This window comes from Xyrauchen texanus, chromosome 25 (genome assembly GCF_025860055.1).
Source record: "Xyrauchen texanus isolate HMW12.3.18 chromosome 25, RBS_HiC_50CHRs, whole genome shotgun sequence".
In the NCBI taxonomy this organism is placed as follows: Eukaryota; Metazoa; Chordata; class Actinopteri; order Cypriniformes; family Catostomidae; genus Xyrauchen; species Xyrauchen texanus.
This window is the reverse complement of record NC_068300.1, coordinates 38,296,146-38,319,743: the sequence shown is the minus strand read 5'-3', so window position 1 is coordinate 38,319,743 and position 23,598 is coordinate 38,296,146.

Sequence of the window (23,598 nt, the reverse complement as noted above, 5' to 3'; positions counted from 1 at the left end):
ATAGCCTGCAGCAGTACTTAATACACACACGCACACACACACACACATCTCCATAGTCCTCAGAATAATATTTCTTTACTATTCACTAACTCGTTTGTTAAGTCCAAGGGGATTTAATGCTTGAAATGAGTCTCAAGCTGGAGCCCTCTCTCTTGACCCCTTCAGATGTCCTAACAAATCAGTTTGCCACATTTTGCTTTATTTGTGAGGATCATTTCAAATATCTGGCCCTCAAAAGTATAGCCAAACTTTTACACACCCTCTCCATGATAAATCATGTTCTTCTCTTCACACACTCAAGAGGCGATTGTTAATCTTAATGCACTATCTGTGTAAAAAAGAAGAGATCTATATGAAAAAAATGCTGTAGATACAGAGTACAGTTCAGTCCAGGTCAAATAGCAGTTGTTTGATTTTCTGCAATCTGTGACTTTTTTTGCGTCTGTTTGTGGTAAGATTAATTAATCTCTTAAATGATGTTGATTGAAATAATTACAGTTAATATGTTATTACTATTATTGTAAATGGGTAAAGCACACACACCTTTAGAAATGTTTTAAAAGTTTGAATTTTTTAATGTTCTCTAAAAGATAGCCCTTATATAAGCAAACACACACACACACACACACACACACACACACACATGCCTTGGCAATAATCAAGAGTGTAATCTGTGTCTTTCTGCATCACACTGCAGTGTTTACCTTTAATTACACACACATTAACACACCTCTTCAAAACCTCCATAATCACAGCATTTTAATCCCACACATACACGAGCTCTCTCTCTCTCTGTCTGTCTCATAATGTGTGTGTTCATGTGATTACCTGTTGTTGCAATCTCACAATTGCATCTCTACTGATGAGACAGCAGAATTTACCCTGATGTCTCTCTTTCTTTCACACAGATGCTCTCACAAGATGAAACAATTAATATTAAGCCTTTTAATGTTCAAGAATAGATTAAAGAATAAAAGCAGTGACCAAATGCACTGAAGTTTGTAATGATATGCAGACACTGAAGCTGGAGATTAATCCAACTGCGGGAGTTTATTGAACAGGACACTGAAATAGGCAGGTAAGCAGGAAAAGCAAGTATACAGGTTAAGTACACTACCTTGGGAGACAGTCTATGATCAGACAGGGAACCAAGGCAGAAGGCACCAATCTACATGACTAGATCACTAAAGCAACAGGTGCCCAAACAGGTAACTTCAACATAAAACATGATCACATCACATCATGTGCTCAAACTGGTATCTTCAACATCAAACATGATCACAGTCGAGTCATGTGCACAAATAGTGGAGCAGGTAAGTATATCTAAACACAACGAATTGTCAGCGATTTCAAAGTCACATATCCTGAGCATACAGAAGTTCTTTTAGTTAAACAGGTCCCTTTCAAACAGGTGAGTAGATATGCGGTAAACTTGAATATCACAAAGTCACTTATCTGATGTGTCTGAAGAGGATCATAGACAAACTGGTGAGGATAATCCGGTTAAGTAGATCAAGCGTTATCACCAAATTCGTAGTATAATTCCTCTAGTAATTTCCAGAACAGATCTTAGAAAAGTCAGTAACACAGAGAAATAGAAATAACTGCAGCTGAACAAGAGGGAAGTCCAAGGTACCTCACTACAAGGCTAGAAGCCAACAGAGTGTGTGAGTGAGGTTTAAATGCCAGTCTTAACAAGATGATAATAAGTTGCAGGTGCACGTGGTTAAAACATGGGTGAGTGAGAGCGGGTGACTGACGGAGAGGGAGAGCCTGGTGCGCTTGTAACAGTACCCCCTCCTCCACGGACCACTCCTGCGGGCCGACAGTCCTGATGTCTGGGTCTACCTCTACCCCAGGGCGCTGTGTGGTTGGGATGAGAAACGTGGAAATTGGTTATCAGTGCGGGGTCGAGTATGTCCTACCTAGCAACCCAGGACCTTTCCTCAGGGCCATACCCCTCCCAGTCCACCGGGTATTCGCAACGCCTACCGTGACGTCGGGAGTCGAGGAAGTCATTGACAATGTAGGCTGGCCAATCATCTAGGAGAAGTGGCAGTAGAGGGCTGTCTGCAGCACCGGACTCTGTGGAGGAATCAGACAACGAGGGTCGGTAAGGTTTTAACAGAGAGACATGAAAACTGGAGTGGATACGGTAAGTGCTAGGGAGTTTGAGAAGTTAGATTATGGGGTTGATTTGTTTAACTGTGGAAAATGGCCAATAAAACAGGGACTTAATTTCTTGCAGGGTAAACGTAGACAAATGTCTCTGGTTGAGAGCCAGACCATCTGTCCAGGTTGGTAAGGTGGGGGTGATGACCTCCTGATGTTGGCCTGTCTCTTCTGGCGCCATACTGCCCTGCTCTGGTGGCTGTAGGTCACATCCCATACCCTCTCGCTCTCCTTGAAACAATTATCTACCGTTGGAATCTCTGATGGTTCCCCTGCCCAGGAAAACATGGGTGGTTGAAAGCCGGGTACGCACTGGAAGGGGGTAAGGCCAGTTGCCGTCTGCCGGAGGGAGTTCTGTGCATACTCTGCCCAGGGCAAAAAACAGCTCCAGCTGTGTTGGTTGGTGTGGCAGTAATTCCTCAGGAAGAGACAATTTCCTGGATCTTCCTCTCTGCCTGCCAGTTTTTTTGTGGATGTAACCTGAAGACAGACTCAGAGTCACACTTAGGATTGAGTTGAAGTTGCGCCATACCTGTGAGATGAATTGCGGGCCTCTATCAGACATTATGTCCTCTATAGTCCAAAGTTCCTGAATACATGATGAAATAGTAGTTTGGCAGTCTCCATGGCAGTAGGTTGTTGTTTCATAGGAATTAGCTGGCAAGCCTTGGAGACTCTATCAACAGCAACTAAGACACAGGTATTACCCTCTGATTCGGGTAGGTCGGTAATGAAGTCAACTCCCAAGTTTGACCAAGGACGTTGGGCTAAGGGTAGCAGGAGGAGTTTGCCGGCTGGTAAGTGACGAGGAGATTTAACTATGGCGCATTCAGGACGTCCTTAGATGAAGCACCGTGTGTCTTGGGACATACGTGGCTGCCAGTATCTGAACCAGAGAAGTGAGTGTGTCTGATGAATACCAGGGTGACCAGTGACCAGGGAGGAGTGAACCAATTTGAGGAGGGAGGCCCAAAGTGTGGCAGGGATATGGTGTCTGCCCTCTGGACATTCAGGTGGAGCAGGATCCAAGACAGTGGCTTGGGTGATCTGTTCTTCTAAAGCCCATTGCATAGGGCAAATGAAGATTTTCTAGGGCAGAATGGTTTCTGTCTCTACAGGGTTGTTGTTGGGAGAGTGTCTGCGAGACAGGGCACTGGCTTTAGTGTTTTTGGACCCGGGGCGGTAGGAGATCGTGAATTGGAAACGGGTGAAGAACAGGGCCCACTGAACTTGATGTGGATTTAGCCTGTGTGCCTTTTGGAGATACTGATCAATTAATACACATGTGCCTTTTGGAGATTGGCATAAACTGATCAGTGATGGCCAGGAAGGGGTGACGGGAACCCTCGAGCCAATTATGCCAATCTTACAGGACCAGCTTTATGGCGAGCAGTTCTCGATTCCCTATGTCATTGTTCTGCTCTGCCTGTGATAGCTTCCGCGAGTAGAAGGCACAAGAATGTAGCTTAAATGGGTTCCCCTGCTGCTGGGAAAGCACAGCTACTATGCCTGTAGTGGAAGCGTCGACCTCAACTATGAAGGGTGGCATAGGATCTAGGGGACCTTTTGTAAGCCGGAGCTTGTGGCAGAGGTTGTCTGCAATGAAGTTCTCTGCATTTCCAGAGTCAAGGAGCGCGGTGACTGTGAGGGACATATAACCAGAGGACACATTTCCTTCATGCATAAAGGTGCATTACTTGCAAAAACTGCTGTGATAGATCTCACACGTGGGGCGTGTAGGCTTCAACGGGCAGGTAGCCGTGAAGTGTCCATTATTGCCACAGTACATACATAACTTATTGTGGTATCTCCAGTTCCTTTCCACTGGAGTGAGATGAGAGTGATTAAGTTGCATGGGCTCTGGGCTGGGTTCTTGAGGGTGATTGCTGGGCTGGTAGTGTGTTGCAGGGGATTGTAGGGATAGGAGCCACTCATTTGGATATCTGGATGAATTGTTCTAATCCCATGGTGTCATCATACAAAGTAAATTTCAGTCTCAGCCGAGGATCTAAGCCCTGGCAGTATGTGGTCATCAGGGCAGGTTCATTTCATCCACTGGCCGCCACCAACGTGTGGAACTGAAGAGCATAAATGGTGACTGTCTGCCTTCCCTGGCGAATGCCATAAAGCTGTTCAGCCACTGAAGAGTCACTTGAGGGGGGAACAAAACACTTCTTTGAAATTATTTAAAAATGTAAGTGTTTCCATTACCTAGCCTCCTTGATTCCAGATGGTCCGAGGCCATTGGAGAGCTCTCCCGGTCAGGAGGGAAATCACGTAGGCGATCCTCGAGCGTTCAGTGGGGAAGCGCTAAGACTGCATTTCCAGAAGGAGTTGGCATTGTAGGATGAAATATCACAATCCCCCATAGATCCGGAATAAGGGGCTGGATTAACCACAGGGCTGACATGAGATGGGAATGGAGTGGGGTTGGGTGCAGGAGCAACTAGTGCTTGGGGTGTGGCTTGTTGTGCAAGGTCAGGTGTGTGAAGAAGGGTCGCTCTGAGCTGACGCACCAGTTCTAGGAGCAGATCTTCATCTGGGCTAGTGTCAACACCCGCTGGGTTCATATTTCCTTTGGTCTAGCCTTTCTGTAATGATACACATACACTGAAGCTGGAGATGAACCCAGGTGCGGGAGTTTATTGAACAGGACACTGAAATAGGCAGGTAAGCAGGCAAGGTAAGTCTAGGTTCAGAAAGGGAACCAAGGCAGAATGCACCAATCTACAAGTGTAGATCACTAAACCAACAGGTGCCCAAATAGGTAACATCAACATAAAACAGGATCACAAGTATGTCACATCATGTGCTCAAACTGGTAACTTCAATATCAAACAGGATCACAGGTGAGTCATGTGCACAAATAGTGGAGCAGGTAAGTATATCCAAACACAAGGAATTCTCAGCATTTTCAAAGTCATGTTTCCTGAGCATACAGAAGTGCTCGTAGTTGCACAGATCAGTTTCAAACACGTGAGTAGATATGCTGTAAACTTCAATATCACACAGTCACTTACTTACCTGATGTGTCTGAAGAGGATTGTAGACAAACTGGTGAGGATAATCCGGGTAAGTAGATCAAGCGTTATCGCCAATTCGTAGTATAAACTAATAATATATACTAGTTCCTCTAGTAATTTCCAGAACAGATCGTAGAAAAATCAGTAATACAGAGAAGCAGGTTTAACTTCGAGAGGGAAGTCCGAGGTACCTCACAACAAGGCTACACGCCAACAGAGTGTGCAAGTGAGGTTTAAATGCCAGTCTTAACAAGATGATAATAAGTTGCAGGTGCGCATGGTTAAAACACGGGTGAGTGAGTGCGGTTGATTGACGGAGAGGGAGAGCCCGGAGCGCAAGTAACAATGTTTGTATACATAGTGATATTTAATGACACTGACAAGACGGTCCAAATCTAGCAAGTCAGTCCACAGGTGGTCAAATTTGGAACACTCCTGGGAGGCTATTTCCAGTCATTATTGTGCAGCTCCTATCTACTTGAATAGGGGAACGCAAAATGTCCAAAATGGTTGGTCAAGATTACATTCAAAGAAGATATTTCAAAACAGCAGTAAAATCTGACAACTCTGGCATCATAAAGAGTGCATCTTTACCTAGGATTACACTACAGAAACGCAATTTTCCCAGCTTGTATGCTCATGTGTGTTCTCGAGTTGATTGACAGGCAATGTCTTTTTCTAAAAGGTGATTGGCTCTTTTACCTGTAAGGCAGGACTTCCTTACTATCCGTTGACCATTGGGCATGCACTTTATATTAGATACCGTCAACTACTATGTACTTTAGCATTTACTACAATGTACTTATTATGTACATATTTGTTGCGTTGTACTTACATTTATAGTACCTGCATTTAATTACATCTGTAGTTGCACTGTTAACCTTACCCCTAATCCCTACTAATCCTAATCTAATACCCTTAAACCAATCTGTACCACAATTTCAGTAGCAACAAATGTGAATCTTGTGAGAATTTTGCAGGACAACACGTAGTTACACAATAAGCACATTGTATTGTTTGCATTTTTTATTTGAGTAAATAGTAGTTAAAGACACTAATTAAAAGTGTGACCCAAAAAGTTTAAGTGTTCAAAAAAGGTGTAGTCTATTCGCTTGCATACCCAATGTTTGCAAATGTACACTCATGTTAAAAATATGATCTCATGAAGTATTTGAGGGATGGTGTGATATTACAGTAATGCTATTACATCATAGTAAAGCTGACATCGTAGAGACAGATGGACGAGATTCAGCGTGTGATTACTGAACAGACACAGAAATTGTAACATTGCTGACACTGTAGATACTACAAACCCAGAGAAAAGAGAGAATATGAATAATCATTGTAAATATCCAGTCTCATATATCACAGTTCATCATTGTGTTTTTAATGAAATGTAAAGATACCTCTTGATTTCAGTATTTATATCAGCTGACACTCTTTGCATTATTTGTTACATTTGGTTCAGCTCTAATTTATATAATGGTACCACTTTAAAATGAGGTTCTGTTAACACCAATGCAGCAGGTGTCATGAACACTTTGTACTGTAGTAATGTAGTATTTTGGCACATGTGTATTAATTGATATTTGCTATATTATTTAAAGTAAATTTAATTATTACCTACTGGATCTACATTTCAAATGTTTTTTTATCCAATATAATCATATACAGTTCATTATTTCAGCTCTCAATATGAAATGAGTTATAAACTTGTTGAGTCTGTCATAGTGATTTATCTAGAGTTGAACTCACTCAGCCAATACTACACTCTGAAAAGACGCCCCCACGCGCGTGCGTGTGCGCATTTGTGTGTGATGAGGGGACGAGCGGCCCGTTTTGTTTTCATTGCCCAGTGAACCAAAGCGAGAATATTTGTGAGGAGAGGTAATATGGGCAGTCTCACCCTCTCTTTCATTTTTGCTTCCCTTTAGTAGAGGAAGTGCTGGAATGATTTAGAGGAAGAGCTGAGTGTGGAAACATCTGGCTAGGGTTCCACAGAGACACACAGCTCTCTCGCTCTCTCGCTCTCTCTCTCTCTCTCTCTCTCTCTCTCTCTCCTGTTAGTGCTCATCGTCTCACTACTTTACCACACTTTATCCAGTCCACTGTTTCCAGTACTACATTCACTCTATCAATAAAATACTCACTACAAATCACTGTAAATATTTAAAATTAAGATTTTTTTCTTTCTTCGACCTATCTATTTTTAAAATATATAGTTGTGGCAGGGTGGAGGGTCGTGATTATACACACCCGGTCCCTTATCAGTCTAATCAAGCCTCGGAGAGGGATAAAGGCCGACTGAGGAGGATTGTGCGGGAGAGAGAGATCATTTACGGACATGTCCGTCATGTGTGTGTGTTTCATGTTAATGGCGGTTACCGTCTTATGTACAGAGACACTGCCACAATAGTATTTTCAAAATGTCATCAATTTGTGACTTGTGCCACACAAATTGGCCATTTTATTATTATATATATATATATATATATATATATATATATATATATATATATATATATATATTTTATTTTTTACAAATGTAGGGTTTATGTTAGGAGCCTGCCCATATTTAGTACAAACTCACTGATTACAGAAATTATAAGAGATAAAAATTCCATGAACATTTATTTTACAGTTTCAAGGCTGTTTTATATGAGAACAAAATGGGTCTGGTGAATTATCTTGATAAAAACAATATGATCGTGTCTGGTAACATCCATCCATCCATCCATCTTCAACCGCTTATCCGAAGTCGGGTCGCGGGGGCAGCTGCTCCAGCAGGGGGCCCCAAACTTCCCTATCCCGAGCCACATTAACCAGCTCTGACTGGGGGACCCCGAGGAGTTCCCAGGCCAGTGTGGAGATATAATCTCTCCACCTAATCCTGGGTCTTCCCCGAGGCCTCCTCCCAGCTGGACGTGCCTGAAACACCTCCCTAGGGAGGCGGCCAGTGGGCATCCTTACCAGATGCCCAAACCACCTCAACTGACTCCTTTCAACGCAAAGGAGCAGCGGCTCTACTCCAAGCTCCTCACGGATGACTGAGCTCCTCACCCTATCTCTAAGGGAGAAGCCCGCCACCCTTCTGAGGAAGCCCATTTCGGCCGCTTGTACTCGCGACCTAGTTCTTTCGGTCATGACCCAACCTTCATGACCATAGGTGAGAGTAGGAACAAAAATTGACCAGTAGATCGAGAGCTTTGCCTTTCAGCTCAGCTCTCTTTTCGTGACAACGGTGCGATAGAGCGAGTGCAATACCGCCCCCGCTGCCCCGATTCTCCGGCCAACCTCCCTCTCCATTGTCCCCTCCCTCGTGAACAAGACCCTAAGGTACTTGAACTCCTTCACTTGGGGCAAAACCTCATTCCCTGGTAACATGTCAGGTAACATGTGCATGTAAAATGGCTAGAAATAGCATTTTAGCTTAGCGTAAAACTGACAATTTACACAAGGTTTATTTCTATTTCTTCTGCTCCAAACTTACTTCAAACTTACTTCTCTGTCTGCTCGTATGAATGTAACACATCATAATAAAGTGTTTCACCGCTGTTCAAATGCACTTTTGATCACATCATTTATATGAATAACGTTTGGTTATGTATGTAACCTCCGTTCCCCGAGGGAGGGAACGACACGTTGTGTCGGAGAAGCGACACTAGGGGTCTCTCTTGAGCGCAGATATTCACCTCTGATCTATTGAAAAGGGCCAATGGGAGTTGGCAGTCAGTATTTGCATACCCCGCCCCCGGACATACGGGTATTTAAGCGGGGCAAATACGGGAGTTCATTCAGGATTTTTCTGAGGAGCCGGAAATGGTCCGGCCACAACAGTGGCTCGGTTCAGCGACATGGCGGAGGAAAGACACAACGTGTCGTTCCCTCCCTCGGGGAACGGAGGTTACATACGTAACCAAACGTTCCCCTTCTGTCGCTCTCTCCACGTTGTGTCGGAGAAGCGACACTAGGGGACCCATTCCAATCTTGCCATGCGCTGAACCGTGTACGTGAACCACCGATACAGAGGCGGGCAGGGATTTCATCCAGTGCCGCGCATTGTCTGTACCTGGCTGCACGTACCCTTCCCCAATGCCCCATAAGAACATCGGAATCCTTCTAGTTACCCTGGGAGGGGAACAAGGCGATGTTTGCCAACATGGGAACGGGCCAGCCTGGCTGGGCCTCTTTTCTCTCTATGTTTCTCGCATAGAGCAATCACGGCCGGGGCCCTTACATGCATATAGGGAAGGGGGTCTTACCCAGACCCTGCGGAGACCAAACCTGCCCTTTTTCTTGGGGAGGAAAAGTGGTAGACATGTCACACGGCCGTCTTAGGGCTCGTGTGTAAAGTATGGTGCGGTGGTAGATCCAGCCTCGAAAGGGGGGAGTTGCTACAGCACAGCGACCGGGGCAGCTGTAACTGCCTAAGGGAGACACGGGGTTCCCCTCGTAAGGGGACAGAACCTTGTAATTACACACAGGGGGAGTCCGAGCAGGAGGCCTTACCTGTGGATCACCTATACCAGTACAGGGTAGCCATCAGGGTACCCGCAGTGGCTTGGGTCGGCGAGTTCCTCCGCTGAACCGCGGACCCAGAGGGCTAGGGAGGAATCGACCAGGGGCCCGACTCGGAGTGGGGCGCCCTGGGAAGAAGGCGCACTACTTTACCTTGATGTCAGGAAAAGGGCGCTGGGCGCAAGCGATCCACCCGGCCGGTCGGTCTACGTGTTACCGAGTTCTACGGGCTCGGACCTGAGAAAACACGAGACACAACCGACTCAACGCGGAGGTTGTAAAACCTCGCAAAGGTGTTGGGTGTTGCCCAACCCGCGGCTCTACAGATGTCTGCTAGGGAGGTGCCCTTACCAGTGCCCACGAGAACGCAACACCCCTTGTTGAGTGAGCTCGGACCCGCAAGGGTAGGGGCGCGGCCTGGGTGTGATAAGCCAGTGTGATGGCGTCGACAACCCAGTGGGCGAGCCTCTGTTTGGAGACGGCATTCCCTTTCTGCCGTCCCCCAAAGCAGACAAAGAGCTGCTCAGAGCGTGTGGTGCTCTGTGTGTGGTCCAGGTAAATGCGCAGGGCGTGCACTGGACACAGCAACGAAAGGGCTGGGTCTGCCTCCTCCCGGGGCAGCGCTTGCAGGTTCACTACCTGATCTCGGAATGGTGTGGTAGGAACCTTGGGCACATAGCCCGGTCGTGGTCTTAGGATCACAGACGTATCTGCCGGGCCGAACTCCAGGCAAGTGTCGCTGACAGAGAACGCTTGCAGGTCCCCGACCCTCTTGATGGAGGCGAGCGCAATCAGCAGGGCCGTCTTAAGAGAGAGGGCCCTGAGTCAATTGATTCAAGCGCTCGAAGGGAGGTCTCTGGAGTCCTGCCAAGACTACCGAGAGATCCCAGGAGGGAACTAGGCCTGGCCGGGAGGGATTCAACCTCCGGGCGCCTCTCAGGAACCTGAGGATCAGGTCGTGCTTACCCAAAGACTTGCCGTCTACAGGATCGTGGTGGGCGGCAATGGCGGCAACATACACCTTGAGGGTGGACGGGGACAGCCTCCTGTCCAGCCTCTCCTGTAGGAACAGGAGCACTGACTTGATCGTGCATCTCTGCGGGTCTTCAGTTCGGGAAGAACACCAATCTGCGAACAAACGCCACTTTAGGGCGTGAAGGTGCCTGGTAGAGGGGGCTCTGGCTTGGTTGATTGTATTCACAACGGTCGCCGGTAAGCCGGCTAGCTCTTCTGTGTCCCGTCCAGGGACCAGACGTGGAGGTTCCAGAGGTCTGGGCGCGGGTGCCAGAGCGTGCCCCGTCCCTGAGAGAGGAGGTCCTTTCTCAGGGGAATTCGCCAGGGAGGAGCTGTTGCGAGAAGCCTGAGTTCCGAGAACCAAGTCCGAGTGGGCCAGTAGGGGGCCACTAACGTGACTTGCTCCTCATCCTCCCTGACCTTGCACAGCACCGGTGCAAGAAGGCTCACTGGGGGAAATGTGTACTTGCACAGCCCCGAGGGCCAGCTGTGTGTCAGCGCGTCTGTCCCGAGGGGAGCCTCTGTTAGGGCGTACCAGAGCGGGCAGTGGGAGGTGTTCCTCCATAGGAGGAGACGGCGGGCGAGTTGTGACATGTGGCGGGAGCGAACGCCGCCTTGGCGATTTATGTACGCCACCACCGTGGTGCTGTCCGATCTCATGAGGATATGTTTGTTCCGAACTAATGGGAGGAACTTCCTGAGAGCAAGAAGGACGGTCAGCAACTCAAGGCAATTGATGTGCCAACGCAGCGGGGCCCCTTTCCAACGGCCCGCTGCTGCGTGCCCACTGCACACGGCACCCCACCCGGACCGGGAGGTGTCGGTTGTGACCAGGACTCGTCGGGACACCTGCTGCAGGGGCACTCCTGCCGGTCTGTCCAGGGTCGGAGTGTTTTGAGGCAGGCGGGGGTGATCCTTACCCGATGCGTGCCGTGGTGCCATGCTTGTCTCTGGACTCGAGTCTGGAGCCAGTGCTGGAGTGGTCTCATATGCATCAACCCCAGCGGCACGACCGCCGCGGAGGACGCCATATGCCCCAGGAGCCTCTGGAAAAGTTTTAGAGGGACCACTGTGCCTGGCTTGAAGGAAGCGAGGCAGTCCAGCACTGACTGAGCATGCTCGCTCATGAGACGTGCTGTCATTGAGACTGAGTCTAACTCCAACCCGAGAAAAGAGATGCTCTGAACCGGAGTGAGCTTGCTCTTTTCCCAGTTGACCTGAAGCCCCAAGCGGCTAAGGTGCCGAAACACCTGGTCTCTGTGGATGCCGGCTACTCGTAGCGGGGCAAGGGCCGCCTCTGCGATCTTCGTGAAGATTCGAGGGGACAGAGACAGGCCGAAGGGGAGGACTTTGTACTGAAACGCCTGGCCGTCGAACGCGAACCGTAAGAAGGGTCGGTGTCGTGGCAGAATTGAGATGTGGAAGTATGCGTCCATCAGGTCTACCGCTGCGAAACAATCTAGATGCTGAACGCCAGCCAGAATATTTCTCTGCGTGAGCATCTTGAATGGGAGTTTTAACAAGGCCCGATTGAAAACTTGCAAGTCCAGGATTGGTTGTAAGCTGCCGCCTTTCTTGGGTACAATGAAGTAAGGGCTGTAGAAACCCTTCCTCATTTCAGTTGGAGGGATGGGCTCTACCGTGCCCTTGGCTAAGAGGGTCGTGATTTCCGCAGACGCCCCTGAAGGGGGGCGGGAGCCGGGCAAACTGAATTGCGTAGCCGAGTCGAATGGTCCGGTGCAGCCAGCGTGATGCATTGGGAAGCGAAAGCCACGCTTCCCAGCTCTACGCTAGGGGCACCAAAGGGACGAGTATTTTGGACGTACCCGGCGGGGCCTCGCAGCGGGGCGGAACAGGTAATGCAGCGTCAGGCGGCTTCATTGCGGCCTGAGGCTGAGGTGCTGAGAATAGACTCAAAGCACTTACCTTGCTCCACGCACCCGGCATGGGGCGGGTTCGTGACTGAGGAGGAGGTCTGATGCTGGCGTCCTCTGGACTCGTCTGAACCGGCCGGCCGGGGGACAGTCGTGGGCAGGCGGAAGGCGGGATCACCGCGTCCGGTGTACCGGGACTGTCGTAATCTGAAAGCAGATTGCCGTGAGAACGGCATTTGCGGGCCAGGTGACCCAGAGGCAAAGGAAATAGCTCTATTATTGAGAATGTGGAAAATGTAAAAACAAAGGATTCTCCTCCCGGCCCTCCACCGGGGAACGGAGAGGTCTTACCACCTCCGGAGCTAACGTCTCGGTCTCTGGGTCGGTCGTCTCAGGAGCGCCTGGGAGCCTTCCGGGTCCTCGAGGGGGTCCGTGAGACGAGGGGGCGTCCTCTTTCTGCGGGGAGCTCAACGCGGGGCTGAGAGCTAGGCCCGCTCTCGTTCGTTGAGGCGGAGCACCACTTCCTTTCTTCCTTGAAAGCCGCAGGAGGATGCCCTCAGCGAGCAGACAGGGCATGGCCCCTGGCGGCAGGTTTGCGGCGGGGCAGGACATGTGACCTGGCCTCCGTCTGTTTCCTCACCACTGAGGACTGCTGGGTGGAGTCGTCAGGTGGTGTCGCCGAATGGAGCTGGGAGACTGGAGAGTTTTGAGAAAGCGTGCTTTGTCTACCTCCTGTACTACGACCAGATCCAGTCCATTTGTTATGTTTCTGGACCACGAGGGTGGACATCGCCTGTCCGAGTGCAGTTCCTGCAGCACGTCAAGAACAGGACTACCCAAGTGCAAATCTTGAAGTGCCTTGGCCCGGTGGACTTGCAGGGAGGGGCCATGGCATGCAGGGGGGAGCGGTCTGGGACCGTTCTACCGCCGAGGGTAGTGAGAGTGGAGGAGCGAGGAAGCTTGGCTCGCTCAGCTCGTCGTGCACGTCCGGGAAGGAACGGGGGGGCACGGCTGTGGGCAGCGCACCAGCCCGTGAATCATCAAGCCCGGGGAAGCATAGCGGATCTCCGTGCGTCAGGCTCAGACTGGGCAAGCAGACCCGTAGGTGGCGGCCCAGGCGAGTTATCCGCATCCGATGCCGCTGTGACGCTCTCTGATGCAGCGGTGATGTCGTCATCCAATGTCCGGGAGCTCCAAGGACCAGGCGGCCGGCCGTTTGGCGGACCGCGCTTATCCCGAGCTCGTGAGGGGAGCAAGCAAGCGTGCAGGGGGGGCGGGGGGTTTCGAGCGTTTTTTACCCGGCGAAACGCAGCCCGCCATTATCCCCAACCCAGGTACGCCAGGCGGTTTTTATGACCGTCAGAGGTGGGGAGAAATCACCGCCTCCAAAAACTACACAGGGGCGGAAAGGCATCTTCAGAAAGACACGTCCTGTAAAGGACGTTCAACGCCGCTGTGTTTGCTCTTTTAGAGAAATTTACTCTTTTAAGGAAAATAACTCTTTTAATATACACAGTGTGTATGTGTGTCTGCGCTGTCAAAGCGCTCAGGGGCAACAATGCACACTGTGCAAAGTGAAGGAGAAAGCCGCTGTTGTGCGCTGTCAAGATCCAACAGCATGCAGATCGTCAGAGGAAACAGGAACGTTTTATAGTGGTGTGTAAACTCGCAGCAACTGCAGACAGACCGTCGGCTCCGAAGAAATTTTCTGAATGAACTCCCGTATTTGCCCCGCTTAAATACCCGTATGTCCGGGGGCGGGGTATGCAAATACTGACTGCCAACTCCCATTGGCCCTTTTCAATAGATCAGAGGTGAATATCGGCGCTCAAGAGAGACCCCTAGTGTCGCTTCTCCGACACAACGTGGAGAGAGCGACAGAAGGGGAAATGTTTTCCATCTGAAAGGATTAAATATGAAATGAAACAAATGACAATAAAATGCAAAGTAATCTCTTCAGTAACCTAAATACTTTTTGAATGTAACTGTATTCTAATTACCAATTATTTAAATTGTAACTGTAGTGGAATACAGTTACTTATATTTTGTATTTTAAATATGTAGTTCCGTTACATGTATTTCATTAATCCTCAACCCTGAATATAAGTATAAAATGCTTTAAACAAAGCATTTAAGCAGTAAATTATTTAACTTATTTAATAAAAAATATTGAGTTGCAAGTAACATTTGAAAATGTGACATTTAAAGTTTAAACTGATAAACCAATTGACAAATGATTAAACTTTTTCACTTTTTGCCCTCTGTTCATTCTCTCTCTCTCTCTATAAACAGCTTAGATTTTCTGTTGACAATGAAACAGGAAGTCCCATAAAGGCCGATCAGGAAACAGGATGCAGTGAGGATGTGCCTTTTCTCTTTCCCTTTTATTCTCCTGCTCTCTCTTTCTCTCATTGTTCATTTAGAGCCGTCTGTGTCCCATCACCACCTCAAACCTGAAAAAACAATCACATGCTACCACAACACGCCTGAGAAATGACACGAGTGATTGAACTGAAAAAGAGGAGAAGACAGATGAATCTTGAAAACGAGAGTCAATAAAAGTGGAAGTTTGCAGGGAAAATAAAAAAGAAGAACAATTTAGTGAACTAGATTTGGAATGCAGCAAAAGAATAGTGTTAAAATTGTAGGTGCGTTTAGTTTTTTGGCTTTGGTTCTGTATTAATGAAATTCTGCATTAGATCCACTTTTGCTGAAGCCTCTCAGTACACATTACACTCCATCCACTTCCATTTATACACATATGACTACAGGAGAATGGACGTGCAAGAATTCACAATGCTATACAGTATGCAAATAGAATACGGAAAGAAAGCAAACCAATCAGAATTCAGTTTTGTAAGTATACACACTACAATGATAGACAGTTTTCTTAAAAAATAAAGTTTACAAAAAAATAGATAGCATATATAATTCTGTGTGTTAAGTGGTTCAGGTGAATTAATTGCAGAAGTTTAATAGGGTAGAACAAACCCTAACCAAAATGATTGAGGAACGTCAATACAGTGCCACCCAGCAAACACTGTAATAAAGTGAGTAAAAGGTTAAGGAGTAAGCGCAAAAGAGGATGGGAAAGTAACAAGGCAGATGGTTGAGTGAATGACGTTTTAAACATTCACTCAGAGCAGTGGAGAGAGAAGGACGATCATCCTGTAACTGGTTTTGTGCGGTGAGGTCAAAGTCAGGGCTGAGATTTGAAAATGAGATGAAGTGTCTTTTTGGCCACATGCCTGAGAGAGAAACAAAACCTCAAGTCTACTGTAGACCACACACTGTCCACACACGCACAACTCAATTGGCCCTTCGCTAAGCCCTGCCTTAACCGGCCTGATCTCATGAACATTACATTACTGTTGCAGCAGTTTTGCAAAATTATATTACATGGCTCATTACACGTATTGCGACAGTTCTGAGGTGAAATGTCCACTGTGGTGCTAAAAGCGAGTTAAATGTTCTCACAAATAGATGAGGTTTTTAATGGTTAATGTTCTATCGAGTTTAAATCCCACACTGCTTTTCAACAGTCGCTTCACACTAACACGTCGACAAACACAGCTTCAGGCACCACTCTCTCTCTGTCTGCCGCTGTCTCCTCATCTTAAATAATCCCACCGTCCCTCACTGGAAAGCGAGACCGGTGTGACACACAGGTGGAACTCATTCACCACTTATCTTCCAGGCGCTCGCTCTGCCCAGATGCCGCTCGGCCCCACACTGCTCGCCACAAACGGCTTTACATTTTTTAGCAGATCTTGGATGCATTTCATACATTAGCAGGCTCCCCATGACATCTACCTCAAGGGTCTTTTAAATTGGTACATTTACCTACATAAAATTATGAACCAAAATATTATGACCACTCACAGTAGAAGCAAATAATGTTGATCATTTCCTAACAAGGCCACAAGTCAAGGTCAGGGTAGATTAGATGGTAAGCAACAATCAGTTCTCATAATCAACGTGTTGAATGCAGGAGAAATGGGCAGGACTAAAGAGCTGAGCGACTTTGACAAGGGCCAAATTGTTATGACCAGATGACTGCAGCTCTGAAATGGCAAGGCTTGTGGGGTGCTCCCGGTCAGCAGTGGTAAGTACCTCTAGACAGCGGTCCGAGGAGGGACAAAGCACAAACCGGCGACAGGGTGTTGGGCTCCCAAGGTTCATCGATTTGCTAGGGCAATTAAGGCTTTCCCATCTTGTCCGAAACTGACAGAAGGTCTACTTAAGCACAATTCACAGAAAATGTTAATGATGTTACGGGAAGAACGTGTCACAACACACAGTGCATCACACCCTGCTGCGTATGGGGCTGCTTAGCTGCAGACTGGTCAGAGTGCCCGTGATGACCCCTGTCCACCGTCGAAAGCATCTACAATGGGTATGTGAGCGGAGGAACTGGATCTTGGAGCAGTGGAAGAAGGTCGCCTGGTCCGATTAGTCCCATTTTCATTTTATATCACATGGATGCCATGTATTTTTGCTGCATTTACCTGGGGAAGTGATGGCACCAGCATGCATTATGGGAAGACGACAAGACAGTGGAGGGAGTGTGATGCTCTGGGCAATGTTCTGCTGGGAAATACTGGGTCCGGCCATTCATGTGGATGTCAATTTGACATGTGCCCTCTACCTAAACATTGTTGCAGACCAGGTACACCCCTTCATGGCAATGGTATTCCCTGATAGCCTGTGCTACCTTTACATAAATATCAACTGTACGCTCACACATTATTGGGAAAAATGCTGGCATACACATACTATTGTATTTATAATTTTATCATATTTCTACTGTTTTACCACTGCCCTATATTTAGCAACATTGGGTTTGATCCCAACTAAATTGGTTACTTTATGACCATACTCTTTAATGGCTGATCAGCACACTTTTTCTGTTTGAGTGAGGCACTGAAGTTTGTGAACTGCTACTGTCACTACAGCATTGACAGGGTCCATCCACCCATACCCTGACAAGGGGGTGGGGCAGAAACCCTGTGGGGACATTGCAAAATCCAATAATTTTCAAAAATGTAGATACAATAATATGATTCTAAGAGACTAGATTGTCCATAACCCTCTGATGCATGAACAATTACATGAATTCCAAAAGCAAAACATATCTTCATGCTTCTTTTTACTTTAAAATAAGAACGCATTCATTCCTGAAGTTTCATTCCCCAAAATGATATATTTTGAGAGAATTACACAGAAGATAATGGTTAATATTCCATCACTGCGTTGTGCAACACACAGTGGTCTTTTATCTTTAATAAAAACATTGAGGTTATGTTTGTGTGTTTATTTTAAAAAGATAAGGATAATAATGTGACAAGTGCAATAGTGTGAAAGGAACAGGATCCTGTGGATATAGGGGCTGGATATCCTCTAATAATACTGCTGCTGCCTCACACTGATAAACTACACAGAGATCCTACTTTTTGGAGATATTTTATATTACACAAGAGTTATTTTCAGTCCTTTATTCTGATTGGACAAGCGACATTTCAGGAGTACCGCGAAAGTGTGTCCGCTGTATGGTTGGGACCGCCTGGGATGTGAGTGGTCCACAGCGACCTCTGACTCCGGAGGAGGAGACGGCGGGCTAGTTGTGGCATGCAACTCGGACGTAAGCCACCTTGTCGGTTTATATACGCCACCGTCGCCGTGTTGTCTGGCCGGACCAACACGCGCTTGCTCTGGATCAATGGCAAAAGCTTCCGCAGGGCAAGCTGTACCGCCAACAACATGAGGCTGTTGATATGCCAACACAGTCGCTGTCCTGTCCAGGAGGCAGCAGCTGCATGCCCATTGCACACGACGCCCCAGCTTAGCTTGGAGGTGTCTGTCGTAACCACGACACACATGGACGCTTGCTGTAAGTGAGCCCCTGCCTGTAAAAATGCAAGTCCAAGGGAGACAGGGAGCCGAAGGGGAGGACCTTGTACTGATACGTCCGGCCCTCGAAAGTAAAATGCAGGACGGGTCTGTATCCAGTTAGAACCGAGATGCAGAAGTATGCGTCCTTCAGGTCTACCACCGCTAAACAATCTTTATGCCAGATGTTGCTAAAATGCATTTCTGCTTTAGCATCTTGAATGGGAGTCTGAGCAGGGCCCGGTTCAGAACTCGCAGGTCCAAGATTGGCCACAATCCACCACCTTTCTTTGGTACAATGAAGTAAGGACTATTCAGCCCTTTCCTCATCTTGGCTGGAGGGACAGGCTCAATCGCGTCCTTCTGCAGGGTTGCGGCATTCTTACCCTTCAACAGGACGAAGCGGACGGTGCTGATCCGGGGATTGCGCCTGCCGATATGAATCGCGTAGCCGAGTTGAATGGTCCTGGCCAGCTGCCTCGACCAGTTGGAAAGCACTAGCCATATATCCAAGTTCCGGGCGAGAGGCACTAAGGGGACAATTGCATCTGACGTACTTGTGGGTGGAGGGAAAAACATTCATCTGCTTCGTGTGGTGTCTCTGTTGTTCATCTGTTCTCTTCATAAAGAAATAAATGTATAATCTGCTATATGCTCATCCTGTAAATTCATGATTAAAAATTAAAATGTTAATGGAAATAAAAGCTATTAAATGACTTATCATTGAAATATGAAAATTTAAATGAAGGGTAATAATAGATTATGATGGAATTTTTACGACCCTGTCCGTCAATATGACGGACGATGAGAATGTCAAATTTTTGAGAAATTTTTGCATAGCCGAATTTAAAACATTACAAGTAAAACGCTACTAAGATGGACAGAAAACAAGTTCTTGAAAAGGAAAATATTGACGAAGGTTAGCCTATGTGGGATAGTGGTGTGCCATAGAATTTTTCAGTTGTAAAAAGTGTGCCGTGGCAGAAAAAAGGTTGGGAAACACTGGGTTAAAGTGTAGAGAGACCGACTTGACCATCGCTACCGAGCTCTTTTGGCCCACCTTGTTTACCGTGATTGTCTGATTGTTGGCTCATTTCTCTTCAGGATCATGGGTAGTGTAGTTCTTCACCAGAAATTCTGTAATTATACATGTTTTTTTTTTAAATAAAGTTGAAAATATCATGGACTCATGGCTTTAACAGAAGGAACTCATTGAATAAAAACCTCGGAGCGCACGGTAGGTCTCTTTTTAAAGTTTTCGTAAAAAAAAAAATTAGAATTAGCCAATAGAGAAAATGTATGAGATTTGTTCTTTCAGAACAAGACTGTTGCAGTATATTATGTCTAAAATATAAGTTACTTAATATATACTGTATATATAACAGGCAAACTTCCACATTCACAAAAAAGGTTGATAGCGAAGGATGCAGCAGACCACCTGATTTGACGCACTCTGCAGGGACTGTACAGCATCACTACACTACTATGATCCACACACCTGAATCATCTTTTTAACATTCCGAAAGTGTGCAAGACTATACCACGCATCTGGATGTATGCTAGGTTATAACACTCTTCTCCATCATTTGATCATTGTGGAAAAAATATTCTTCTAGGCAGCAAGTTTTACCCTGTAATTGGGAAATATTCTGTAAATATGAATGAATAACTGGATTAAAAAAAAAACGAATTCATTATTAATACTGTGAACTAATTAATTGTATTAATAACATTAGCTTGAATGTAAAGATGACTGTCACCATGTGTATGTTCTGCATGAATGAGCACATGCTGGCACGTAAATGATCATGTACTGCATGTGCCTGTGTGTATATGGTGTGTATAACGTGTGTGTTTGTCACGTGTGTGTGGCAGGTTTCAATCTGGATTCAGAGCAGATAATTCTATGCTAATCTTGTAAGTGATGTGTCATGAATATGGAGTTTAGCAGCTGAAATCCCCAGGGACGACGTCAGCTAATAATAGATGCCTATATAGATAGAGACAGAGAGAGCGTGATTAGAGGAATGAGATAAAGATACACAAAGAACAGCTACAGAAAAACAGATAAAAAAGACAAAAAATAGAAAAAGAATCCAGAAAACAAATAAAAAGTGAATTCCAAAAGTCTTTTTTATGCCCCTGAAGTGCACTGTGAGAAAAGGAAGCAATTAGTTGTGTCTTTCCAAAGAAAGTTAGCAATGTAATGAAGATTCTGTCATCTTAGTGTAGGTAGAGTACACTTAAGTGTGTACACTTTAAGATTCGTAAAGTGTACTTTAAGAACTAATTTTGTCGTTTGTGATAAATTATATATATATATATATATTTAATTAACACCAAACTGACCCGATTGCTAGGGAGGGTAGAGTCACACGGGGTAACCTCCTCGTGGTTGCTATAATGTGGTTCTTGCTCTCGGTGTGGCGTGTGGTGAGTTGTGTATGGATGCTGTGGAGAATAGTGTGAAGCCTCCACACGCACTGTCTCCACGGAAATGTGCTCAACAAGCCACATGATAAGATCATCCTCCACCACCCTTAGAGTGCATTGGGAATTGAGCATTCCAAATTGCAAAAAAAATTCAAAATATATATATATATATATATATATATATATATATATATATATATATATATTTTTTTTTTTATATATATATATTTTTTTAAACTTCCAAACTCAATTGTTACACTTCAGATTTTGATCTCTAAAACATTCTTTTCTGTAGAACTTTCTTACGCCACTAGATTAGATTCAATTAAATTACTTACGAGTGTCCAGAAAGAACTGAAAGTGGCATCAGCTGTAATGTGGTCAACAAACCTGTATCTTCTTCATAGTTGTGCAGTTATAGGATAAAAAATTACACCCTTGGAATAAGTCAATTAATCAGAATCAACATACTGAATAATAATCTTTATATTGTTCTTGTAGTTGTCATATACTTTATATTACAGATGTTAATATTTAATCATATTAATTATATGACAAGCATATTTATTAATCACAAAGGCCCAAAAAAATATTAGGGATGTGAATCGAATACATTTTTTTACTAATTAAAAGTGATTAATCAAGGTACATTAAAACAAGCATTCAAATATAATCATTCATATTTAAAGTAATTTATTTATAATTTGTCTAAAGAACTTGCAAGAAATTGGTTAGTCATCATTTATTGTAATTATTTAAATATGTATGTTTATTAATGCATGTTTATAATGCGAATACATTTAATTAGACACTTTTCTATAGGTATTAATCTTTCATACAAGTATAAATAAATGCCAGAAAATAGGTGGACATGCTGTAACTAAAAGTTTGGCAAAATCTTCTGCCATTTTACAGTGAAGCTTTATAATTATAGGATAAAGTGGGCAGATTCAATTCAATATGAACTTTATTAGCAAGAGAAACTGAAGTGTATATTACTAATGCATTAAAGGACACTATACATACCAATTTAGTTTAATTGTTTAATTTGCTAAAGTTTAAAATCTCAAAACTCTTATTTCTCTTGCTGTTGTTAAATCTGTCGAGCACACGCTGGGTCTCTCTCTCACAATTTCACTTTTGACACTGGATCAGATGACAGTGAGTGAGAGTTTTGGGCGAAGTGAAGAGATACCGCAGCTTGCCCCTATCTTGCCCATATCTGGCTCACCGCATACAGGTGAAGTCTCCATTCTCCGTACAGTCATTTCTAGGATTGATTAATTATATAATGCAATTTTAGCAAATAAATTAAGTGAAAAGTAATTGTGTATTGATCCCTGCTTCATGCAGCTGTATTGAGCATGTACTGTGTGAGTGGTAGAAAAATACATACTTTTATTACAGATTTTTTAATTTATGTACTGGTCAGGAAGCATGATTCATTTCGCATAATGCAAACATGTGATATCATACCCTGCACCCTTAAGAGTAGCCTACACTCACTTCTACCCTCTACCCTTCAGAGTGAGTAGGACAAAGTACTGACATATACTGTAAGTTTAGAGTTGCTGGTAAAAGCTGCTATTTGCCCTATTTTCACTTCCTGTATGTCATCAGTAAAAATTCTCCATTTGGGGAAATTCTTCCAAGTTTCTTGGCCTTTCAACCACAGGAATGCATAATGTTTTCTTTCTCTGTCTTTATTTATTTATTGTCTAAAGTTTCTGAAAAATCATGTGTATGATTTGTGTGTGTGTGTGTGTGTGTGTGTGTGTGTGTGTGTGTGTGTGTGTGTGTGTGTGTGTGTGTGTGTGTGTGTGTGTGTGTGTGTGTGTGTGTGCCCATGAATGACTCAATGAACAGGTCGGACAAGTTATTGAGGAGCTATGCCGCCCGGAGGGAAAAACCAGAGAGAGATGGGGGTAAAAGAGAGGAATAAAGGAATAGAGAAATGGAGGGATGAGTGAGACAGAAAGGGAAAGGAATGGGAAGGTGTTAAATAGAGGGTGAAGATTTTCCACACGTAATAGTGGACAGAAAGTTCACAAACACCCTGCAGTCCGATCTTGCTCATACTGCAGTGAACATGTTGTTATTTGTGAGCCATTATGATCAGGCTTGTAATGCCTTGATAGTAGAATAATTACAGCTATTCAACACAAGCAGATGTTGCAGACAGGTGCTCTTTCTTTCTATATGAAATTTGTAGTCTACCTTAGTGTAATTTATTTAGGAATAGTACATTTGTTATCATTTTCTCACCCTCATGACTTATTTTTATATTCTGCAGAATCGATACAATACAATATCAGTACATACTAACTGATTTTAACACTTAATAAAGTAACCAAAAATGTCATAAAAGTAGTCCATGACCTTTTCCGTCATATTCCAAGTCTTCTGAATACATACGATCACTTTGAATGATGAACAGACCGTAACTGAAGTCACAACTCTCTCTCTCATATCAAACCAATTATTTAATAAAAGCGCTGAAATTTATTTTCTTTAAACTACTGTATCTTAAACAGACATGTGCATATATTACGAGTATAATTCATCTACATTTTGGTATCACTTCACAATAAGGTTCCATTTATAAACATTAGTTAATGCATTAGGTATCATGCACTAACTGTTAGGCTAGAGCAGGGGTGTCAAACTCAGTTCCT